Genomic DNA, 16,132 nt, shown 5'->3' on the forward strand with positions numbered 1-16,132 from the left:
ACATGTTATTTTCAGCGCTTTGGGCGTATCAAACCTCAGTAAAAACATCAACTGGTTTCACTCCTTTCCAACTAGTTTACGGTTTGGAAGCTGTGTTACCCATTGAATGCAAAATCCCGTCATTGAAAATGGCCATAGAATTACTTCTAGCGACTTCCGAAGAGGAGAAATGTTTGTTGTACTTGGCTCAGTTAGATGAGAATCGACGTGATGTTTCACCAGCAATCGAAACTCATGCCAAACGTATTAAAGCTCAGTGTGATTGAAATGTTACACCTCGTAATTTTTCGGAAGGAGACCTAGTCTTACTGTACGATCAAGAAAATGATAAGTTAGGCACTGGAAAATTCGTACCCATGTGGCATGGTCCTTATGTTGTTAAGCGAAAGCTGGCAAAAGGGGCCTATGAATTGGTAGATTTTGACGGAGTCTCTTTAGGTAAGCCCAAAAATGGTCTTTATCTGAAGAGATATTATGCTTAAATCTGGGTGTGGAGATTTTAGCTAGATTAGTTTTCTTTCTAGCTGGTGTGTTTTAGATTAGAAAAAGTGTGCTTAGTTTAGAGAGCGTTTTGGTCATTATTCCTGCTTATCTTGATTCTACTCTTGATATTGCAGATTTCAACGTCTCTTCAAACATACATTGGTTTTGCTGATGGTGCTTGTCGTAATACACAGAACATTTCTTCCGCAGCTTGGGTTATCTATTCACCGTCTGATGAGTTGGTATCTATGCATGGGTAAGCCTCGGTCAAACTATGAATAACATTGCAGAGTATAGTGCAGTGATTGAGTTATTATCTGAATCCATCTCATTTGGGATTCAGAGTTTGATTATGAGGTTAGATTCTGAACTTGTTGTATTACAGCTTAATAGAGTTTATGCCATTAGAAATCAAGTGTTATTAAGATTATTTTTGAGAGTTCGTCTCTTGGAACGTGAATTTGACTATATTGAATATCAACATATTCCAAGATATTTAAATACATTAGTAGATGCAATTGCTTCTCAAATATTAAGTAGACATTTGCAATAATCAAATAGTAAATTTAAAAACATTCCATAACATGTTTTACAAGATAGCTAGTAATAGTGATATAGCATAGCATAGAAGTGTGTCAAATATACATCGTCTTCGATCATAGGTTGCAAAACACCTTATGATCGGCAAAAATGATACTACAAAAGGCAAAAAATGTCATATGAGTCTACAACAGGCGATCATCCTATCATTGGTGATGATCACGATAAGAAGCCATTGTACGGGCCACCCTACAAAGGAACCTCTTGAAAGGTCCTAGGACCCCAATCACACAACGTTGTAACCTAAGAGAAATGTCATCTATGCTAGTCTCTGGAATGTTTGCTGTCAAACGCTATAGATGGTTTTCCAATTCGGCTAGGGTCTCTGTAGATTCGTCCGGTGGGGCTGGTGCTGCTGTAGTTGGCTGTTTCCTCTCATAGGGTCGGAGAGTGGCTGGCTGCCGTGGACCCACATCTACATTTGAAAATTTTTACTATCAATTTTGGGACGATTTAAAAACAAAACAAAAAAATTAAATTAGAAAATGTTGAAAATGATTTTACCTGAGTCTTCCCATTGCTCTCTTGGTGGAAGAGCCATGTCTGGGTCACCATGATAATCCATCCCAGCATAAGGAAAATCCTGAATCGCAAAAAATTGGTTCTCCAACCAATGAAAATACTCAGGAGGAAATCGAACAACCTCTGAACCCTCCTCAGGATGACGGGCCATAACTGCAACCCAACGCATCAGCTTGGGCTCTCGGGGAAGTCCAGCTTCAATGGAAAGATGTTGTGGGACCAACATTGGGACCCTCTCTAGACCAAAGCTCACAACTAAGAAACCATATCCAAATTTTTTCAGTTGTCCATTCTTTGCTCTAGTCAGTTGGCCTTTTACATTAGCCAACACAGCTTCGCACCAGTTGAAGACGGTGCCTCGAAAATAGTCTACTGCTATTCGCATTTGGGATCCAGTGGCTACATGCAGTGCTACGCTTCCACAAAGTTTGGTGATAGTAAATGCAATCACTTTGAGTTCAATATGGGAAATGGTTTTGATATCAATCCCTTTGTCCCTGGTTTGGTCATTACAAAATTATAGCCGGAGACTATCGACAGACTGGCCACCTGGCCTAGTCCCGAATAGAGTCAAATGTTCACCTCTCCTAGGCAAACCAGTCAAAAAGTAAATGTCCTCTAGCTCCATTTCGAGCTGGTGGCCACCAATAATGAAACACTGGTCCTGTATATTCCATCTGTCCACCAGCCACTGTAAAAATTCTACTTGAGCCCTCATGCCTGGTATGGCCCAGAATTTATACAGCCCGCATGCCCTCAATGCATCTATTGAGGGTTGATGATTTAGTGCAGCAGAATCCACATCTTCGTTCTCCCGTTCCCGCCAACTGAGCATTGTGTATATCCTACATTGAAAGAAATATCAGATTAGAACATTTTAAATAAAAGTTTTTGGGTGGAAATTGAAAAATTCAAGTTGTAAAACCTATGTTGCGGGGTCTGCACTCTCTAAGTTAGAGACAGTGCATAGGTCTGCACTCTGCCTTAACATCAGGTGCGGGCCCTTGGCTTTTTCCTTTGTAGGAAAAAGTCGGGGTTCGCAGGTTTCGCATGCTGCGCCTGCGGAACCTGTTTGTCATACTTTGTGTCTCAGAAAAACATTTAACCACTCTTGAACATGACACTTTTTGCTCACCTGGGTTGGGAAATCCTTTGCCTAATAGTTAATCAAACCATATTGAAAGTCTTCAGCCGGTTTCTGGGTATTAGCTTTGGGTCAATTGTCACCAAACCATTTGCAGTGTCGTTATGTGTTCAAGAGGTCAGTGCAATAAACCATTCATCTGCAAAATATCTGTCATCCATCTTGACCATCCCTGAGTCAGTCCTTGCAACTATATTTCTTCAAACTTGATCTATGTTTTCGCGTTGTGGGCTTGCCTACGACAGATCGCTTTCTATTGAATTCAGCTCATTATCTAGAAAGATGATCTAGAAATCGTCAGTACCTTGGGATCTGCATGCCTCAATGGTAGGTTTCTCGCCTTCGACGATAGGTTGCATCATTGACCTTCGATCAAAGGATTCCGTGACATGTTCGACATCAACACATCTATTCACATTTCATGGATTGTACTGAGTACTTTGAGAACCATTGACATTACTGGTGGTTTCTCTCACACTTGTTAACAGTTTACATCATTGACTGGTAATCAAGTGGTTTCTACCATGTTCGACTTTGACACATTCATTCACATGGATAGAATCGTACTATTTCGGGAAGTAGAAATCAAGACCCTGGATCTAGTTTCCACCATCCAGGCTACGAGGAATTTTGTTATTCATTATACAGTGGACTATTCATAAACAGATGGTTGTGCCCATACTGTGTCTACATGTGTCTATACTTGTGATGTATTACAAGATCATTCCTATATCAGAGCAAGTTTAGTTAGTTTTCTAGTCAGTTTTGATCTGAGTATGGGAATGCCTACCTCAGCGATGATATGATCTCATATATATATTTTGTATTGAATGTTTTTACAGGTTCCAACCAGGCTCTCCACAAGATGATCCTCAAAATGATAAAGTACTTCACTCTTCTTAGATGACAAATACTATCTATTACAGACTTCGCACTTTAGGGGGAAATCTATTACACAAAATATTGTCACCATGACTTTCTGTAGTCAGTGTGATTCTATCACCACTCATATTGTCCTCCTTTGCAAGTCTCAAACCTTAGTTCTTCATGTCAAGCCTTAAAAATGAGGGAAAGTCCTTGAAATTCTCTAAAACTCTGGTTCCACTCTTTCTCTTACCATTACCTGCGGTCCTGCACCCTTGGTCATGTTACCTACGGACCTGCCCGCTCTGTCTCTAAAGGAATGGGTGCGGACCCCTGTAAAAGTAAAAAAGGTGCAAGTTTATTATTAAAAACTCACTTCGGATTAATTTTGGATGCTTATAGAAGGAATCTTGAGGTGGCAAGTTCGCTACTAGGTGGTTCATGCATCCCATGACTAAAGGAGCTAACCCCTTGATGAGAGAAGCTTATCCCTTTGAAGGAGGACTCTATCCCTTTGAAGGTGGACCTGGTAACTTCCTTCCTCTGCACTATAAAATGAGGCATTGGGCTGGTTGCTAGAGAGGTTGAAAGATGAATATTTTTTAGGGTAAATGCTGTTGGAATTTAGACTTCCTAATTGAGCTTGAGAGGAGAGATTAGATACCTTTTGATCTCTTTGGGAAGAGAGTGAAACTTGTCAAAATAGAGGAGATTCTTACTGGACCCTAGGAGGAGCTTGTACAACATCAAGGCACCAAGGTTGTAAAGTTCTTCTTTGTTTAAAGTTAATACAATCAGATTCATTTTTCTCAATAAATTGTCTTCTATGGTTTATTTCATGAATTCCTTGATCATCATGATAAATATGGTTTATTATATTGGCTATGCAGGTGTTATTTGATGTGTGCCTGTTTGTGTTTGCAGGTTCTTTTAAAGGGAGCTCATTTGGACGAACGGAGCGTGGCTTCCACAAACTAGCACTGGACCTGAGGTAGGGTCTTAAACATCTGTTGGCCTTTATTTACTCAATATTTAGAGAAAGATAGAATTTGTTTGGTTTCCTTGTCGCTAGATATCCATAGATCCTAGGGAGATCGATCTTGTCCGCAAGAACGATTTATTCGCCCGACAAACATGTTTAGGGGCATCTTTGTTTCTCGCTACAACTCTGGAACTAGTGTGGCAGGTTGTGGCTTAGGCTCCCTTGATGTGACTTTGAAACTTGTAGATGACCATCATTTCCCCCCTGTTAGATAGAAGGTGAGATGATGGAGAAAACTCAACTGCAAGATTGTTCAATATTTTGGAACAAGTTCTGACGTGTTTGGAATATCTTCTTGGTTGTTGATTCCCATTGCCAAGAAGCGATCCATCTAAGATGAATCTTTGTTCTTGCAGGACGTTTGTTTTTGAAGCATCTGTGTGAAGAATGGGTGGTTTTATGACAATGCTTACATGGATGAAAATCAAAACAATGATCTTTCAAATGGCCAACTCGGTCACAGTGTTGGCATTTCACAATCTGTTGTTGTTGTTTTGGAAGAGGGGCAGAGTCTGGAACAGCTGAAGCTGAACTATCATGAGGAGCAGGTGAACTATCATGAATGAATCCAACACTCTGAAACTGAATGGGCTTTGAGTAGTCTGGAATATGAAAGGACAAGTCCTTGTCATATCCAAGACTGGTTCTGTGCTTGTTGTGGACAAGTTGTTCCCAAGGTCTGATGATGGGCTTGGGAAGTGCAAACTGAGTTTCTTCATCTGTATGTACAACTACTACTTTATTGGGTACTAAATCTAAATGAACTGTAACATTATTGTCTTGCTGTTTATGGGAGTTTGTTTCAATCTTCTGAACAGAAACAGGTTTAGAATGATGACTCCACAGTTGTAATTCTTCCTGCGGTAGCTTTGTGTCAAGCTGCAAAAACTCAATATTCTCCTATGCATTTTGTAGACATATTTTAATATTGAATAGAGAGATTTTGTTGATCTTAACGATCTCATCAATAGTGGAAAGTATTAAATTATTCAGTAGTTTCAATACATCATCTATTCTATCCATTTCAGACCAATATAATCAGAGAAGTGATGTTATCTTCAGCTACAAATTGGTCTATAAAATGATAAATAATTGCAACTATTAGATGAGTAGCAGGATACCAATATCACCAAGTCACTGTAGCAGACAACACAGTACCAATTTCAATGTAGCAAATGACTCGCTGCTTTAATGTACTTCTCAAATTATTCAAACTACTCACACTGTGAAAAAGAGAGTCAATCTTTGACTTTCTTTGCAAATGAAATTTGTCGACAGTCTTAGTAGAGCCTGGTTTGTGTCATCAAGATACTAAATACAATCAATTGCAAGGAAGCTAGATCGAACCCTGCAAACTGATTTCTCATCGCTGAACTAAAGCTTCAAAAGAATCAAGTATCTTCACCCAGTGTTAGAATCGGGACAATGCTAAAACGATCAATAATGTATCTTTAACGCAGTGATTTGTCAAGCCCCTTTTTGGAAGGACAAAACTCAATAATTCTTCAAATTTAACATTTGTTTGCAAAGTAATGGCACCATTGGTTTCAAAACCTCAACTAGCAATGGCCCCTAGATTTGTCCCCTTCGCAAATGCAACACAAGGAATACAATTTAGATGCAGATCACCTATGGATATAATGAGTATTTCAGCCTCCAATTTGACTCCTTAATAAATTTGGCATAGGCAATATATTTGGAGCACAAACTCGCCCTCGACACCTTGAGATTTCAGAGCACAATTAAATCTGGTGTAATTTCTCCACAAAGATCTCAGCCTTTGACAGTCAGATGGAGCCAAGAATAAACAATTTTCTGTTTACTATGTTTATCCCTTTGTCGTTGGTGTAAACAATAGCAAGAAACCCAACCTCTTCACTGTTGTAGCAGCTCCCACACACTGATGCTCTGTGTGACTCAACCTTCCTAATGGAAGAAATATATATCTGAAAAAATATGCAGAGCGCTTGAGAAAGCCTCTCTTTCCTTTTGGGATGAAATCTTCATCTTTCACTGAAGTCAGCTGGAAGTTAGTTTCCTCTTGCAAAAAAAATAATGCAAGTCAGAGTGACTTCCAATAGCTATAGTAATGATACCAATAAAAGGAAACGGCTGAGATATACCTGCCCGGTCAGCATAAGCTCAAAAAATAGTTTACAATGTGCAATGAGCGTTTCAGTGTACAATGCGCACACGGTCATAAAAAATGGCACTGCTCAACACCACAGACTTGAATTCCACAGTCATTGAAGTTTATGTTCAATGCTTTAAACACTGTGTATATAATGCAAATTGTTCCACCACTTCAAATGAACCATACAGATTGCAACACAAGTCACGAATTTTCAATTCATTTCAGCGCCCAGGGCAATGTATCGTAACAACGTATATATGAAGTGGATATGAAAATCGCGTATATATAACAGAGTCTATGTAAAGTAGCGTTTTAACACATAGCATTTCTATAAAACAACGTTTCTGTAAAGCAGCATTTAACACATAGCATTTCTGTAAACCACGTATTCAATGGACTCCACGCTCACCGCATCTCCACGATACCCTGCATCTCCACTCGGCCTCGCATCTCCACCAGACTCCAAATGGGAACGAGGTTTGGGGTTCAATACGAGACTTGATAAGACTATCTTAGCCACAGAGGGTAGGCAACCACGGAGTAGGTCGGACCAGCGATAGAGCAACATGACCAGGAGTGCATTACTACAGTTCTGTCTGATCTGAGTTTAGGGCAGCAACCATTCTGGATATAGTTGTTTGAGCTCTCTTAATAGAGTTGTAAAGATGTTGGCAGCGGGTCGGAAGGATGAAAAGAATGAGCAGGTTCTGAAAAATCACATGGGTCACCCCCAAACAGGCAGAGATTGCGCATTTACACTTCTCGGCTCTCCTATCACTTATACCCAGTATTCATATGTAACTGGTACATCAGTCATGGGGTATTAAATATAAAGAAGGAATTTTGCGATATCACAGTTTGGAGGGCCAACTATCAAAGGAGAGGAGTCACTAGCTTTCAAAAGAGTCGCCATCATTCAATACATTCAACCTGAGTCTCCAGATATGGAGGCTGGACGCACAGTCGAGTGTTAGAAGCTCATTACCTCGTTCTCAGCAGAAAAGAAGGCAACGGTTCGAATGCCAGCTCTATTCCAAAGTGCAGAGGAACGTAGCAGCGTATGGGAGCCAAACACAGTATGTTTACACATGATATCAGGCTTGACAGAAAAGGTCAGAAAAATGACAGGTAGGTAATGGCAGTGTATTGTACGGAGCAGGCTTTTTATGGAGCAGTGCTTTTAAATGGAGCGTTTATGGATAGAGAGCGCATGTAATGGTAGAAAAAACACAGAAGAGAGTCTTAAAATAACCAGAGTGGCGCAACGTATATAGTGCCAGAGGTCAGGTAGAAGAGGCAGCAGATTTCTGGCAGACATTGATTAATGGAGCGTTTCAGGTAATGGGCAGAACTGACATATATATAGAGACCACAAAACAAGTGGCTCAAATTGGAGCAAGACCAGCAATTGCCTTCTCAGATACCATGTTAAACACACATGGGCAACAAGAATAATATAAAGGATAAATCATGAGAGTACGAATTTTATTAACAAATGATTTACATTTATAGTACATGTTGTGACCATTGGGTTTCACATCCCAAGGTCTCTTGGACTCCTTTTGTCCATTCGGCTTCCACACTAACCCATTGAGGATTATGTGTCCAACATAATTGTCTTTAGACTTTAAATGTTATGATAAGAAGTTTAACTAAATGATATTCAAGCTTTAGAATTAGAAGCATTATGAAAGAAATGTATGCTAAGTGACTTTTGATTTTTTTTTTGAAATACATGATTATCAAGCAAGAGTTATTTTTAGAGATTACTTATAAATCATTTTTTGGATTATGATCCATACCTCTTCATGAACGTGAAATCTAGCAACAAAAATCACTTCTTACCAAACAAGAAACTCCTTACAAGTTGGAGTTGAGTAAGAACTCTCTTTTTGAGGGAGAGCGAAGCAAGAACTCTTCATGACTCATGAGTAGGAGTGAAGGTGTACGTTGGTGACCATTCTGGAGGTTTCCATATAGGTAGAGAATAAAAGTTGCAAATAAAATTTTTTATTTGTAATATAGATATTTAAAGCCAAACAATTCTTTTTTTCAAACAATTTGTTGAACTTACCAATATTTTTTGACAATCAAATTTTGGAGTAATTGTTGAGAGAATTTTATAAACTTTATTTTTGTTCCAAGTTAACATGCTCTATTAAATTTAACATTCAACCAAAATTTAATAAATTTTTAAATACAAAAAATTATATTTCTATATTAAAAATTTAATAAATATCATTTTTTATCACGCATACATTTAATCAACATCATTTTTCACCACAACAACATTTCACATAACTCCATTTTCTTAAATATTAAATCACAATAAATTGAAATATAAATTAACTTAAATTAACTCATAGTCGTACTAAAAATTGGTAACAAATGAAACCTATGCAGTGATAAACACATAATTCTATCATATGATAAGTAAGCGTGGATAATTCTGCAAAGATCTAGAAATAACAATGATTTTCCATAGCACAAAATTCTTTACCTTCTTAAAATTTAGATGCAAAAATCTTTAGTATAGAGTCCTCTCCAGATTATTTGATATGTACTTGACTTCTAAATACCATTTCTTGTTGTTTACATACTCAAAGTCTTATGGATCAACCCTCCACTTGTTCATTTGGACACTATCTCTTTAGTATGCTCTTTTTTGAAAATTTCAAAATTGGGGCACAACCAATTGAAGCAAAACTTCTAGAAAGATTGTAATAGATGGATGTCAAGTTGCTTGAAATTAGATAAAGAAAACAATTGTGTTGATATATAAATAAGTGGTTGATTTTTCATTACTACATGTTGGGCAGGGAATCCCCCCCAAGGAATGTTTTGGGGCTCAAAGCCCAAGTTTTGACCCAATCTTGTTGTAAAGCTCTGCAAATAGTGGGTGCAGAGCGCGAAATGTATGATAGAGTCACAGGGTTGTTTGCCCTAGTTTTGTGATGTAATGTCCGCTGGATAGACCTACCCATGGTCTGCGGACCATGGGATTGTATAAATAGAGCGAGGCTCTAAGTGTAAAATAAGGAGATGGGAGAGAGTAGAGAGATAGGAAGAGAGTCTATGTGACTAAGTGAAGTGTGTCTTTGGGTCGTAGAGTAGGAGAAGAATCCGCAGCTAAGTGCATAGAGGCCTAGTAGTCCGCAGCTGAGTGCGCGGACCCCTGTAGCTGAGTGCACAGGGCGGAGTTGATTCTGTAACCAAAGAAGGAATTAATAAAGAGAAGTTTTATCATAATTATGTGTATCTATTCTTGGGTTAATGCATGTTTGATATAATTTGGAAATATACTGTTTATTTACTGCGCGCACCTATATGAATGGTTTATGTTGTTAAGTATAACTTAAAGCATGCAAGTAGGCTAAAATAATCAACTAACATTGGAATACCAGTAAGGACTTGGGTAATAACATAGAGTGAGATGCTCAACCCCCAAGTAGGGCTGCGCGAAGGCAGTATATCAGGCTACGAGGTACGGGAAAGTGTGTGAAGCGACTTGCGTGTAGGGTTGAATCGTGGACCACTTGAACTCATCAGACATCTCTAGGGTGCGGAAACCTGGTTCTAGCACCCTCCCATACTACTTCGGGTGATACCTCAGTCCACGCTCCACGGACTATTGCCGAAAGGGCTAGTAGTACGGGGATTTGTTTGGCTAACTTAACTCTGAACCTTAGTCAGGCCCCAATAAGCCAAAAAATGGTTCCATTGATGGGACCAGGATCTGCATAAGAGATGTTTGATGTCATGTCACTAGAATCTGACAAAGAAAGGAATTGAAGAGCGGTTGGAAAGAAAGATTCATGAGTTCGCGGTGCAGGAAGACAGGAATCCACAGTTATCAAAGGAAGAGTGGTTAGATTGCTACTTGTATATGGAAATCCATGAAATTTTCTTTCCATACTTCCCCTTTGAGTTGTACGAGTGGATCATGAAGCTACCAGACAGTCAAGGAAGGTGTAGGCTTGATAAACCTATTGTGTGGACTCGAGAGTTGGTGCGTAGACTAGAAGCATCAGAGGATAAGATCACGCGCACTATGGACCATTAGCTCAATCGAATTATAGGAGGGTTTATCATCGAGTTTGCAGTAGATACTTCAGTCAGCTATAGTAAGGCAAAACGACGCTTCCTCAAAGGACCACGAGGTAAGTACCTTAAATCTTTGAACACATCGATTAAAATGATACTGTGTGAAAATTGGGTTATGCGAATAAATTGATGTTTGGGGCTATGTGGAGTGGGAGGATATACAGAAACGAAGGTAGCGTAGAATTAGAGTCTAGTCCCTTGATTTCACCTCCGCTAGAAAGCGAGGAAGAGCTTGTGAAGGTTTCACCAAGAAGTGCGATCAGTCTGATAAAGCAACGAATTTTGTGCATACCACCCCCACCTACACCACCACCAGTTTCATCATTTTCACCCCCGTCTTTGCCCACACCACCTTCGCCACCACCGCAGTTCAATATGGTGAGTGCGATAAAGTTGCTAGTGTTCAAAGGAGTAGGGAACAAAGATCTGAACCAGTTTTGGTTCGTGGTAAAGGATGTATGGGAAGCGTAGGGAGTCACAGATGACAATATCAGGAAAGCAACACTAGTCGGTGCTTTGCAGGATCATGCACTGACGTGGTACATTAATCATTCCAATGACAACCCAAACATAGTGATCGCAAATATCCATGTTGTGCTAAATAAGGAATTTAGCAGGCTAAAATCAGAGACACAATCGATTATTGGATTTAAGGAATTGTGATGCTTCTAGGCGAGACCCCCTAGGAGCTAGATCAGAGACTGAAGTGTATGATTTACAAAGCCAACAAGACCTTGACAGATGGGAAACACCACACATGGTTTGTAGCATTACTAATGCCGCATCTAAGGAATGTGCTATCAAAACAGAAGCTATCCACTCAGGCCAAGGCCTTGGAGATCACATGAGAGTGTATGAGACCCTGATACAAGATCCTAACTTGGGAGTCCAACAGATCCATGCCCAGTTGCAAAACTTGTTCCTAGAGATGCAAAGTTTGAAACCAGACAGGACAGCTCACCTAGAAGCGCGCGAGAAGGTATGGTGCATAAAGTGCAAAGGCAAGGGACATGACAAGGACCATTGTCTAGTATTCACGAACTACCTGGCGGTAGGAGGACCAATGCCATTGCGACCAGAGGCACAAGCAAGATCGAGCGTGACACCTGCGTTATGGTGTGTGATTTGTCAAATAGGAGGAAAGCATGCTACTGATAACTACCATCTATTACAGAAGTATATGTAGAGTTCCCAGCAGTTGTTCGGTAATTTTTGTAGGTTGGTAGATCACAATGAGCATACATGTAGAAGTTATGAACTGATGATGGATCAGACTCCTACCTACAGAGTTTATACCAAAACATGGGCCCTCGATCAAAATGCAGGGATGGCACGCATTAGATTTCAGGGGTGCAGACAAGGTCGAGGTGGAATGGGACCAGGAAGAGGGCGTGGATAGCTGATTTGTTACAATTATGGAGAGCCAGGGAATTATGCCCGCAATTGTAGAAATCTGACGAGACCATCATGCTTATATTGTACCCAGTTTGATCATGAGATGGAGGATTGTCCCACGCTGATAGCGAGGTTGCACGATAAAGGAGCATTGCAACCTCCCCCGACTGAGAATCTGAAAATGATGAGGTCTGAGCCGTGTGAGAAAGACCCGAATGTAAATATCGTGCTTCGAAGTGGTATCATGATAGGATATGACAAGGGCAAGTAGCCTGAAGAGAGTGCCTGGTTTCGCAAGGTTCCAACGAAGGAACCAGAATTTGATTTGGAGCGCACTAGGGAGACATTCATGGAAGCTAAGAAGAGCTTCGCAAACGCCTCCACTTCAGGTAGTGAAGACAATCTGGAACTAGAAATGGACCCATCAATGCTCACTACCTTTTTCAAGACATGCATGAAGCTACTGCGCGACAACAAAGCTATGAAGGGACTGTAAGAACTCATCACTAGATGTGTTGGGACCACACCAGGAGAATCCTGTGTAGTCCGAAAGCTCTGGAAGCACACAACGCGAACATGAAGAGAGATGAGATTGATCCCACAGATTAGGGAATATGAAATGGATCAAGTGATTTTGGATCTAGGATTGGACTTAAACGTCCTGCCAAAGCAGACATGGGAACGCATGGGCAAGCCCGCGTTGAAATGGTCTCCTATTCAATTGTGAATGGCAAACCAACAAAAGATCCTACCCATGGGAAGATTGTAGGGAATAACGATGGATATCGAAGGTGCGAGCGCGCTTGCAGACTTCGAAGTGATAGAGATTGTTGATGACAAAAAACCCTATCCCATTCTGCTGGGAATAGATTGGGCCACTAACATGAGTGGAGTGATAAATATAAAAAAGCGCAAGATGATTTTCAAGAAAAAGTCACTACACATAGTGGTACCTGTGGACCCTGCGGAAGGATTGCGCTACACAGAGCCAGTGAATGACTACAGAAATGATGACAATCTAGAATGTATCTACAAGATAACCGATCGAGAGCGGGACTGGGTGAATCCAATATCGGATGACAAGATTTTGTGTGAGCGTAAAATCTCCTGCACCTTAGATTCAGATGAGGAGATAGAATGATGTTAGAACCAGTTACACGAGGTAACCACGCTCAACTGCAACATGATGACAAGGTCGTTGTGCTGTGTGACAACAGAGGTAAGAGATCTGCCTATGGATGATGGATTGACCGAAGTGGATGATTTCTTGAACAAATTTGAAAGAGAAGTACCGAAACAGCAACGTTTCGATGCTCTAAAATGGGTACTATGTACTATGCCCAAAATATGGTGGGGTATGCATCAAAGAAGTTCTTAGGACTGGCGTGAATGCAGAAGGATGATGTGCATGGGGTTTTGGAAGCCTCAGATGCAAATGAAAGCCAGGTATGACAGATGAAAAAACCTGTGTGCCCACCTTTTCAGATGGGTACAGGCGTATGGTACGCAACCTACACGAATGCACACTACCCTCACTATACGAAACACGACCAACAAGCAAGAGGAAGGAAGAAAATGGTGCAAATGACGAAGTATGATAAGACCAAGCACACAGAATATTATTTGCATGGAAGCCTTTGACAAAGTCTACGAAGTACTGGACACGGTCCACCATGTGAAATGCACTGACTGGGACCTGCACGTACAAGTGGTTCTATGGGCTTATAGGACCATGTGCAAAACCCTGACCACACAGGCACTCTCAAAGCTGAAGTATGAAGTAGATGTTGTAATCCCTATGGAGCATGCGAAGCCTAGACCACGCACAGTAGCACCCGTAGATACGATGGTTTGTGAAGCTCGGAAAGGAGGGATCACATAGCCGCGAGAAACAGAATGCATGGGACTTGAGGAAGAAATTCAACAGCGAAACCTTAGTCTCCACGAACTTGAAGAAGAAAGGGTACAGTTAAGTAAGAAAAGTGCTTTGATGGACGCAGAAGTAAAGAAGATGGAGGACAAAATAAAGAAATATTTTCAAGGAAAAAAGACTCGAATGGTAAGGCAAGAGGCGTGCGATCCTGCTGACAGGGTTAAGGCCTATTGCCATGAATTGATCACTCTGATACCTTGGCTTGGACCACATATTTCTAAGCATAGTAACAAGGGTAGCGCGTTGCAAAATGGTGAAGTGAGTGATGCCGACCATAATAATACAAAGTGGGGATTCTCCAGGAACCATGACGGAGGACAGGATGGAACTCTACACGGGTGGTGTGACCACCTGACTAGCCAAGGGAAGGACAATCTTAGCACTCCATGCAGTTGGAAGGGAGTGCAGGACTATAAGCTATTATGCCCGGGAGCTGCGCGATATTGGAGATATGCATAGAAGCAAAGAGTCACAAGGTCTGCGACCGCGCACAGGGGGCTGCGCGAGATGGTGAGAAACTGATTGTGGAAGTCACTATTCATGATGGGACGCTTGAATTGAGGCCAAATGGAGTGGGAGACAAGCATTTAAGACGTGTTTTATGGGCAAGATTTGGGAAAACCTACCACCAAGCAAGCATTAATGAATCAGAATTGGGGGGAATGATCAAATTCAAATTCAAAAAGCGCTATAAAATACAAAGGGCTACCCAGCAAACAACACTTTGTCATTTTCGAATTGAGTGATTGAGTAGAGCCCTGAGTATTGTGAGTCGAGCATTGATTAAGCCCTTGAATTCGCGAGTGACAGATTGCAGCACAGATACAATGACAATAACTAAGGATGGTATGGGGATAGAAGAGGTGATGACCGGCCAGGTTGCGCAGGTGTTAACTGTGGAGAATATTCCAAAAGGTTTCAGGATTGTGGTAGGGATCTTGAAATCACCATGTACGCCAAGACCAAAGAAGGATAAACAAGCAATGGCTCCCATACACGTGTCCCCACAGAACTCGTTGCGCAACAAACTATCGATGGAACAGAGGGAAAGCTATCACTATAGATACAGAATAATCTAGGTGGATATTGGTGGCCAGCTACCAAGTCCACTTGGACCCCCACCATTATTTCTTTTAGCTTTTCAGTTTCCTTACTTGTAGCCCACTTTACTATTTTTAGTAGTTTTTCGGGTCTTGAACTTCCATAGCCATTTTGAGGCCCTAAATGATGTTTTTTGGGAAAAATGGGAGCAACATGGGTCCATGGACTAGTGTTACTCTTCCCAAAGTTGTTGTTCTCGGATAAACCTTTCTAACGAGATATTGTGCTTGTTAAACAAAGATCGTATGCCAAAGTTATGACCCCAGGAAGTTGATGTACCAATTTACCCAAACGGGGCCCACAGTTTGTTGTTTCATCTTCTAGTGTTAGGTTTTGGGATATTAAGGGTTTTCCATTGTTTATCAACAATAAATAGGTCTTAGAGCCTAATTGTAACACAGTTCAGAGGCATGTAGCCGCCACATCTCTTCTCAGAGATAAGCTACCATCGCCCTAGCTGGTTTATTTCCAATTATGTTTGTAAGCATATTTCAGTATTTTACATTAATGAAATGAAGTATTATTTCCACTGCATTTTTGTGTTTATGGTTATCTCTGTAATTTGTTGCATTCCTACTTAAATCTAGATCAGTGGTATCAGAGCGGTATGCTTTTTCTCTGTTTTTCTTTGCATGTCCCCAACAAGGTTGGGATATAAAGAGTTAGGGCTTGAACTGGTCGAACCTTTGCAAGACCAGCCTCACAAATCCCGACGACCTCCCATGGAAGATGAAAAGAAAGACGAGGGGGCAGGAGATCCTATCAAAATCTTGCTCGAAGAAGCCCTCAAGTGACAAAGGAACGTGATGA

This window comes from Pinus tabuliformis, chromosome J, assembly GCF_031772625.1.
Source record: "Pinus tabuliformis cultivar Carrire ecotype Pingquan chromosome J, CPIR1, whole genome shotgun sequence".
Classification (NCBI taxonomy): domain Eukaryota; kingdom Viridiplantae; phylum Streptophyta; class Pinopsida; order Pinales; family Pinaceae; genus Pinus; species Pinus tabuliformis.